The sequence below is a fragment of the Cavia porcellus genome, unplaced genomic scaffold, assembly GCF_034190915.1.
Source record: "Cavia porcellus strain 051 isolate PalLab524CR breed Dunkin Hartley unplaced genomic scaffold, mCavPor4.1 scaffold_24, whole genome shotgun sequence".
Lineage (NCBI taxonomy): Eukaryota > Metazoa > Chordata > Mammalia > Rodentia > Caviidae > Cavia > Cavia porcellus.
Genome location: NW_026947507.1, coordinates 10,911,587 through 10,919,634, shown reverse-complemented (window position 1 = coordinate 10,919,634; position 8,048 = coordinate 10,911,587). Strand labels below are relative to the sequence as shown.

Here is an 8,048-nt window from a genome sequence, read left to right as displayed (position 1 = left end):
CATGCTTGCCCAAGAAAAGATGATGAAGATGAAAAAGAGATAAAGAAGAGTGGAAATAAATAAAATCTGAAAATCCTACTTTCTGGATAATTGTTTCCATTATATACCTAAATTATAAAGAAATTTAGCAAGTTGGGTTCAAAATCGTGTTGTTTTCCTATGAACTACTTGGGTAAAGTGAGGCCCTTTGACCCAGTGAACCCAAGAAACATGTCAGAACTAAGATCTCTCTAGTTTTGTATTCTTTATCTTATTTGATTCTCTACCCAATCTTTGACCACAGAGAGAAGTTTTCTCTAAAGTTCTCTTATCTTAGGGAAGTCCCTATCCCAGAAGGAAAGCAATTGCTTCTCCTCTCTTCCCTATGAGTTTCATTAAGTAGCCAAGGAAGATTGATAACCAGAGAAGAAACTGACAGTCATCACCATGCCCAGACAGACTTCTCATCTATGCTGCTGAGGGATGCTCTAAGAAATGACCGGAGAGTCTTTCTTTTTTCTCCTTCTCTTTCTGAGACAGGGTCTCACTATGCACTTCAGGCCAGCCTTGAGCTCACATTGTAAAACAGGCTGGTCTTGAACTTGCAACAGTTCTCCTGCCTCAGCCTCCAGAATGCTGGGATTACAGGTGTGCACCACCACACCTGGATGATCTGAGAGTCTTTACCTGTGACAACCTTTGCTCACAGTGAACTCCTGGCTCTTTGCTTTCTGTAATTCGTCACTACCTTCACCAGAGTCCAGTGGAACTTTGTCCTTGGCCACTATCTGTCCTTTGGAACCACTCCTTTTCCCTAGAAATCATTTTATATCTCTTCAAGCTTCCTGCAACACCAGTCCTCTCTTCGATGAAGAGAGTGGTATGTATTTCTGAATCTCATTGGGTCATTGGATATTTACCTTCTTGTAAGACATAGTAATACATATGTATGTATTTTCTCCTGTTAATCTATTGTAGGTTCATTGCAGAACCCTTCAAAGGGGAAAGGGTAAATTTCCTGTAGTTGCCACGTAAGTCCAAAACAACATGAAAATTTTCCCATACCTCCTGCTCTTAAAAAGTATATGTAAGTTATAAATTGAAAATGTTTATTTACAGTTTGCATTTATACTTTTATGTTTTATGAAAAAATAAAATAATTTCATAACAAAACGTAGGAGGAAAACTATAGTTAATACATTGTGTATTGTTATCGTTAAAGTAGTTATTTGTAGTACAAGACATGAGCATAAAATTTTCTACAAATGATATTAGCACAAATTTTTTCAGTGAACTAAAAGAATTAGTAGTATACGTATCTTGTATTTTTTTCTTTTCTCTCCCTTCCTTTCCCCTTCCCTGAATCCTTGATCCTATTTCCTTCTGAACAATTTCTTTTCATTTTACAATATCTACTGTATATTTTGTTCTATATTCTTTCAGTTTATCACACTGGGGGGGCAATATGATGTTTACACATGGGAGTTTAATTTATTTCATTTATGAATATGGTCTCAAGTTGCATCCATTTACTTAGAAATTTTTCAAGTTTATTCTCTATGGCTGAGTAGTATTCCATCGTGTAAAAAGACCACATCATTCTCCAGTTGATGGGCATTTGCATTGTTTCCAAGATTTAGCTGTTACAAATTGTGCTTCTATAAACACAGATGCACATATATTATTGCAGTATGATATTTGTATTTCTTCTGGGGAGATACCCAGAAGGGGAAATGCTGAGTTGAATGGGACCGGTAATTCTTTTTTTTTTCTTTAATTTTATTTAAAGAGAAAAAAAGCAAAACAGAAAAAAAGGGTAGAAATAATACAGAATTTCAAAAAAAAAAAAACTAAGAAATCACTAGTTGATAAATTACATACCATCATCTTAGAAATAGTTGTTCAAGTTACAAAATTAAAGCATACAAAGTAGACATTCAAACATGAACTGCAAATAGTTCTGTTCAATGATCCAACAAAAACTCAGTAATATGGTTATCAATGCTACACACTTACATATGCAGTTATATCCTTTAGAGCACTTTCTTTTCCTCTCTTTTTTATAATAGCAATTACACATTTTGGGTTTTATTATTCCTACAGTTCTTATTACTTTTTACACTAGAGATACATTGTGATATTTATAAATATGATTCTTATTTATTTCACTTATGAGGATAGTCTCAAGTAATTCTTTCTTTTTTTTTTTTAGAAATCTCCATATTTGCACAGTGGTTGCACCAGTCTACACTCCCACCAACCGTGGAAAAATGTTCCTTTTCTCCACATCCCTTCCAGCATCTGTCATTAGTCGATTTCTTAATGATAGCCATTCTTTAGTGTTGTTTTAATTTGCATTTACTGAATGACCAATGCTGTTGAATATTTTTACATATACGTATTTATCATTTATATTTCTTCACCTGAGAATTACATGTTTATATCAGGTAGCCATGTTTGAATTGGGTCTTTGAATTTGGGGGAGGGGTGTCTGAGTTTTTTTCAATTCTTTATATGTTCTAGATAGAAGTCCTTTGTCTGAGGGACATATGGCTATTATTTTTTCCTACTCTGTGGGTTGTTTTTTATGCTTTTGATTATTTCTTTTTCTGGGAAAACTCATTTTAATAAGATGAGATCCCAGTTGTTGATTCTTTGTAATATTTCCTGAGCAATTGGTGTTTTGTTGATGAAGTCTTTGTCCACACCTATGTATTCAAGATTTCTATCTGTTTTCTCTTCCAGCAAATTTAGTGTTTCTGTTTTAATATTTAGATCTTTAATCTATTTTCATTTTAGTTTAGTACACAATGATAGACATGGGTCTAGTTTAGTCTTTAACATGTGGAAAGCCAGTTTTTCCAGTGCAATTTCTTAAAGAGATTATCTTTGCTCCAGTAAAGGTTGTTGGCTCTTTATTCAAAGATAAACTGGCTGACTGTGTTTGGAGTTGTTTCTGTGTCTTCCATGTCTTCTAATTTGCAAGTCTATTTTTTCCCAGTACAATGCTGTTTTTATTATAGTAACTTTATAGTATAATTTCAAGTCAGAAATTGTCAATGCCCCTGCCTTGCCTTTGTTGCCTGGAATTGTTTTACTATTCTAAGTCTCTTGATTTTCTGAATCAATTTTAGGATTTTTTTCTCTAGTTCTGTGAGGTATGATAATGACATTTTCATTAGGATTGCAATAATTGTGCATAACAGGTTTTGGGAGTATGGTCATTTTCCCTATATTAGCTCTTTCTATCCATGAGTAAGGTGGTTATTTCCAAATGGATAAGAAGTTAGTGTAATTTATGTGACAAAAATTGCAAAAATTGCCTCGATGAATAGAGAATACTTTCAGTTGGCAATTGCTAACCTATCTTCTTATTTACCATTATCTATTCCTTAGGTTTTATAATGACAGATAACCTAAGAGGTAGAAGAGACAAATGATTTCAACCTTTTATTTCAGTGAAATTTTTTCCACTGGACTTTTGTATATATCTCTCAATTTTTATGAAACTTCTGATAAATACAAAGAAAGTATAGTGCCACAGTTAGAAATAATGTAAATTTTTATTCAAATTATTAATTTCAAGAGTATAAATTATTAAAGCAAAGCCATATAGATAGCTAAGATGAATTTTAAAATGTGATGTTTTCACTGGTATGATTTATGATATAATTTTAACTCTGGAAAAGATATTGAGCTGAATTAAGTAACTTTTCAATTTCTCATTTGAATAGGAAATAAGATTGATTGTGATTGATCCCTTTCTGAAAAAATGTGTAAAATGTGAGCATGAGTGTGTGTGTGTGTGTGTGTATTTATGTGTTTTTGGATACTGACATGTCTTTAATTACTCTCTTTACACTCCTATAGCTACCAGAACAGGAAAATCCACTTTCTCTCTATTAGAAGTAATCATTTTAGGCCTTCTTGTAGAGTGGTGAATTAGGATCGTTTCATCTGCATGGAGAAATTCTATATGTTGTAAAAGGTAGAAATTTTTTCTTCACACAATTTAAACCATTGTTTGAGACTGGAAAGGAAATACAGCTAATACAATTCCACGGGTTTTTTTTTTTTGAATAATAATGGAATTTTTTGGTCTTCATTAGTTTGTTATAGTACACACATTTGTGAATTATTCTTATTTTAAAACACAAAGCAGGTTTCCATTCTTATTCAATGCTAAAATGAATCACCAGACTAAGGTTTTAATTTTAGAGTCAAACCACATTTGGCATAATAAAGGCATTTTTGAAGCTTAATTCTTTCCACATTATATAGTTGAAAGAGGAGGTTTAATTTAACAGTATTTTACTAGATTAAAGGCAGGTGATTTGTCATTAAATTTTGAGCATGTTGAATTGTGCTCTTTATTCTTTACAAAAAGCTATTCATCTATTGACTGAAGAAATTTGTAGAGTGGAACTTGGAGAAAGTTATGGGAAATTAAGTAATACTAACAAAACAGAACAAACCAAGAAATTCTTCAGTGAAAATATTACTTAATGGTAATGCAATAAAAACTGAAAAGGAACAATGAAATCTAAGGAAAATATGAAAGCTTCCCCTACGTATTTTTATAAAAATCTAATTGTTTTGATTCCATATTTTAGTTTTACCTGTTATATACTTTTCATTGGGGATACTTAGAATCATAAATAATAATTGTTATTATTTTGGAGGGATCTGATTACATCTGGTATGACAGGACATCTGACTATTATCACCTAGTTTTGGCTTTTACTGGAAGGGTTTGCCATTACTGAGTCTATGCAGATATGTAGGGTACTGGGTGTTGATGTGAACAGATGATCTCTTAGTTGTTACCTAGGTATAAAAACTAAATTATAGGGGCTGGAGATTTAGCTCAGCAGCATAAGCGCCTGCCTTGCAAGCAGGCAGTCGTGAGTTCGATCCTCGGTACTGATAAAAAGGAAAAAGACAAAAAAAAAAAAAAAAAAAAAAAACAAACCCCAAAACCAAACAAACAAACAAAAAACCAAAAAAAAAAAAAACAAGCAAACAAAAAACTAAATTATAGCTGAGAAGGGAAACAAGAGTTTGAAACAACATTGAAAATTAAAAGAAGATGTGGTCATGAGAGCAGAGACTCGACTGCTTCAGAGCAGGACCAAAAGAAAGAAGAAAATGAGTCAAGTGGATGATTCAGAACTAAAGTCACAAATGTGTCCAAGACCTAAATGATATAGAAGAAAGCCTGAGTTCTGAAAGCAGAGGGTCAAAACAAAGCTCACTGTAAGGTTGAAAAGTAATCTTGGTTCTAAATAGTTTTCCTGCCATGGTGGCCAACTGCCTTCCAGGGAGACAGTACGTGTGAAATGTGGCATGCCATTTCCTATCAAATACAGACCCAAGCTTTTTTTTCAAAAAGGAAATGAAATTTAAATTTGTCAACATCATTTTTTAGGATTAAATGTAATCTGCTCCATTACTGATAGTGTGATCAGTGTAAATACTGTAACAGTATTTTCCAAGCACTGTTATGACTGGGGTACACAAGACATGGAGTGTGAACTTTGGTTTAATGACTTGCTTTTACAACAAATAGAAGTAGATTTGAGCCTCTAAAATACAGTAAAAAATAAAGCTTTGGAGGGGAAGAATAGTACATTTGAGCTAAGGAAAGTGTAATAAAGGGCCAAAAGGAGGAGGAGAAATAGAAGCAGAGGAAGAGCGACATGGGAGGAAGAAGAGGAGGAGGAGGAAGAGAAAGAGGTGGAGGAGGTACAGCTAACTTGTGGGAAAATCTGCCTTTTGTTCAACCCACACTCAATGCCCGAGATGGAATTATTTGGTGTCTGCCTAGATGGGCTGGGAGGATTAGCTTATTCTAAGCTATGGAGCCCTTGTAGTTTCCATAACTGAGGGTCAAAAATAAATTGGTTTCCAATCTGTCTTGCTGTTAGTTCCAATATTTTCTTGTTTCATGTGATGGGACTAATCTGGGGCAGCTTTGCCTGTGTTACTCCTGGGTCTCCAGCCTGCTGCCTGCTCTCCAGGTCCTATGTGATTTTCTTGCATATGAACTGTGTTTTCGTTGAACTTCTACCTCTCTTGTTTAGGTTTTAGCCAACTATATAATAGGCACTGAGGATGACCATTGGATGTTGGCTGAACAGTGAAAGTAGTTTGACAGAGATATATCTTGAAGCCCATGAAACTTGTTGGGTTATCTCCTGCTAGAGTAGTTGAAATGTTTTCAGCAATTGTGCATAATGAAGATAATCATAAAAATAGGTAATTTTTATGTTAGAATTGTTTCTGACAAAAACTGCTCCATGAATAAAGTAATAATTATAGTAGGAAAAAGTCTCTCAGAAATTCACTATTTTAATACATTAAGACTATTTTTCCATTCTTTTTTAGTTTTTTTACCCATATGAATATAACATTTTTACTTATTTATAACCATAGGAGTGATCCAAATTATTTTACCAGATTTATTTCAAAGGGAAAACATAAAAGCTTGTGTTTTACTACCCAACACATGGAAAAATGATTTACCAATGAGTATATTAATTATTTTGCTAAATGTGGTACCTTAGCTCCAATCATTCCTATTTGTTAAGTGGAAGTGAACTTCTTTTCTGAGAAAGTGATTATTTCATCGTCACCATTAGGAAAATCATTAAAAAGGGCAGAAACTCTTAGTTTTCTGCACTGTAAATATTTTCTCAATTTTACTTCCTACTTCAATTCCAAATATTAGCCAACTCCCTGAAGTTTATCCATCACCTTTTCCCCTTCCCAGTTAGGATTTTGAGAGACTAGAGAACAATTTTTCAGGGGCTGAAGTTGTAGCTCAGTGATACGCTCAGCATTTAAGAAATGCTAGGTTTAATATTTAGCACTACCCAGGTCTGGCAACACACATCTGTAATCCCAATACTTGTAGGTTGAGGCAGGAGGACTGCGGGGAGCTCAAGGCAACTTCGGTCTGGGCTACACAGTGAGCTCAAGACCACCCTGAACTGCATAGCAAGATGCTGTTTCCAAAACAAAACAAACAAAACGAAACAAAATAAAAACAAACAGAAAATTTCAGCAGCAATATAAATAGGTAAATAAGTAAATGAATAAATAAAATGATAGCAGTTTTTCAGTAAAGGAAACAATGAACAGTCTGGATGGTAAAAAAAGAGTTATTAAACTCTGGAAAAAGGTAGTATTGGCTCTTTCTCTTTTAGGTTATTTCTACACGATGTTGCATTATTTAAATTTGGTAGCTGGGCATGGTAGTACATGCCTGCAGTCAGAACACTTGGGAGGTTGAGGCAAGAGAATTGCCACAAGTTCAAAGCCAGTCTGAACTACATAGCAAGACTGTCTCAAAAACCAAAACCAAAACCAAAACCAAAACCAAAAAGTCCCACAAAAACCAAAACTGGTGATAAGATCACACATCTACCAAAAACTCAACATCAGTTACTTTCTTGTTCACACACAGCTTAAAGGAGAAGTTTGTAGGGCTCAAGGTTTGAGAGGGTTCAGTCCATGCTTAAAGGCAGAAAGGTGTAATGGAAAGTTTCTTACCTCACGGCACAGGAAAACTTCCCACCTCGTGGCAATTAGCACAGAGAGGAGGGAGGAGTTGAGAATGAGACTGGGCCATTCTAGCTCATGTCTCCACAGACTCACAGCCTTCTATTGGCCTCGTCTTCTAACAGCACGCTCAGCTGTGAACTCATTAACAGATCAATCGCACATACGGTACCCCTACGATCCAACCACCTTCTGAAAGCCCTACCCCTGTGCATAGGAGGCTTTTAGGGAACATTTTAGATCTAAAGCGTAACAGTCCACCCAAGAAACACAAAAGGATCATGCCCATCTCATTATGCAAAACTTTTAGTCTACCTTTAAAAGTAGCCAAAGGCCTTTAAAGTTCCAGCATTGCTGAAGAGTTTAAGCTCAAAGTCTTCTTTGAGACTCAAGATAAATACTTTGTGCTGTGCACCTATAAAACTTAAAAAGAAGTTACACACTTCCAACATACAGAGTAAATATGCACATCCAAGATTGAAGAATAGTAGGGTAGCAAGGAATCA

General features: G+C 34.6%; 1 long non-coding RNA gene across 1 annotated transcript; it reads left to right on the top strand.

Annotated features, from left to right (window-relative positions):
- The first annotated feature begins 813 nt into the window (after positions 1-813).
- Positions 814-2,885, top strand: LOC134472594 (uncharacterized). The gene is made up of 3 exons (XR_010042479.1): positions 814-859; positions 958-1,010; positions 2,192-2,885. It is a non-coding gene; the product is annotated as an uncharacterized LOC134472594 (long non-coding RNA).
- The last annotated feature ends 5,163 nt before the right edge of the window (positions 2,886-8,048 follow it).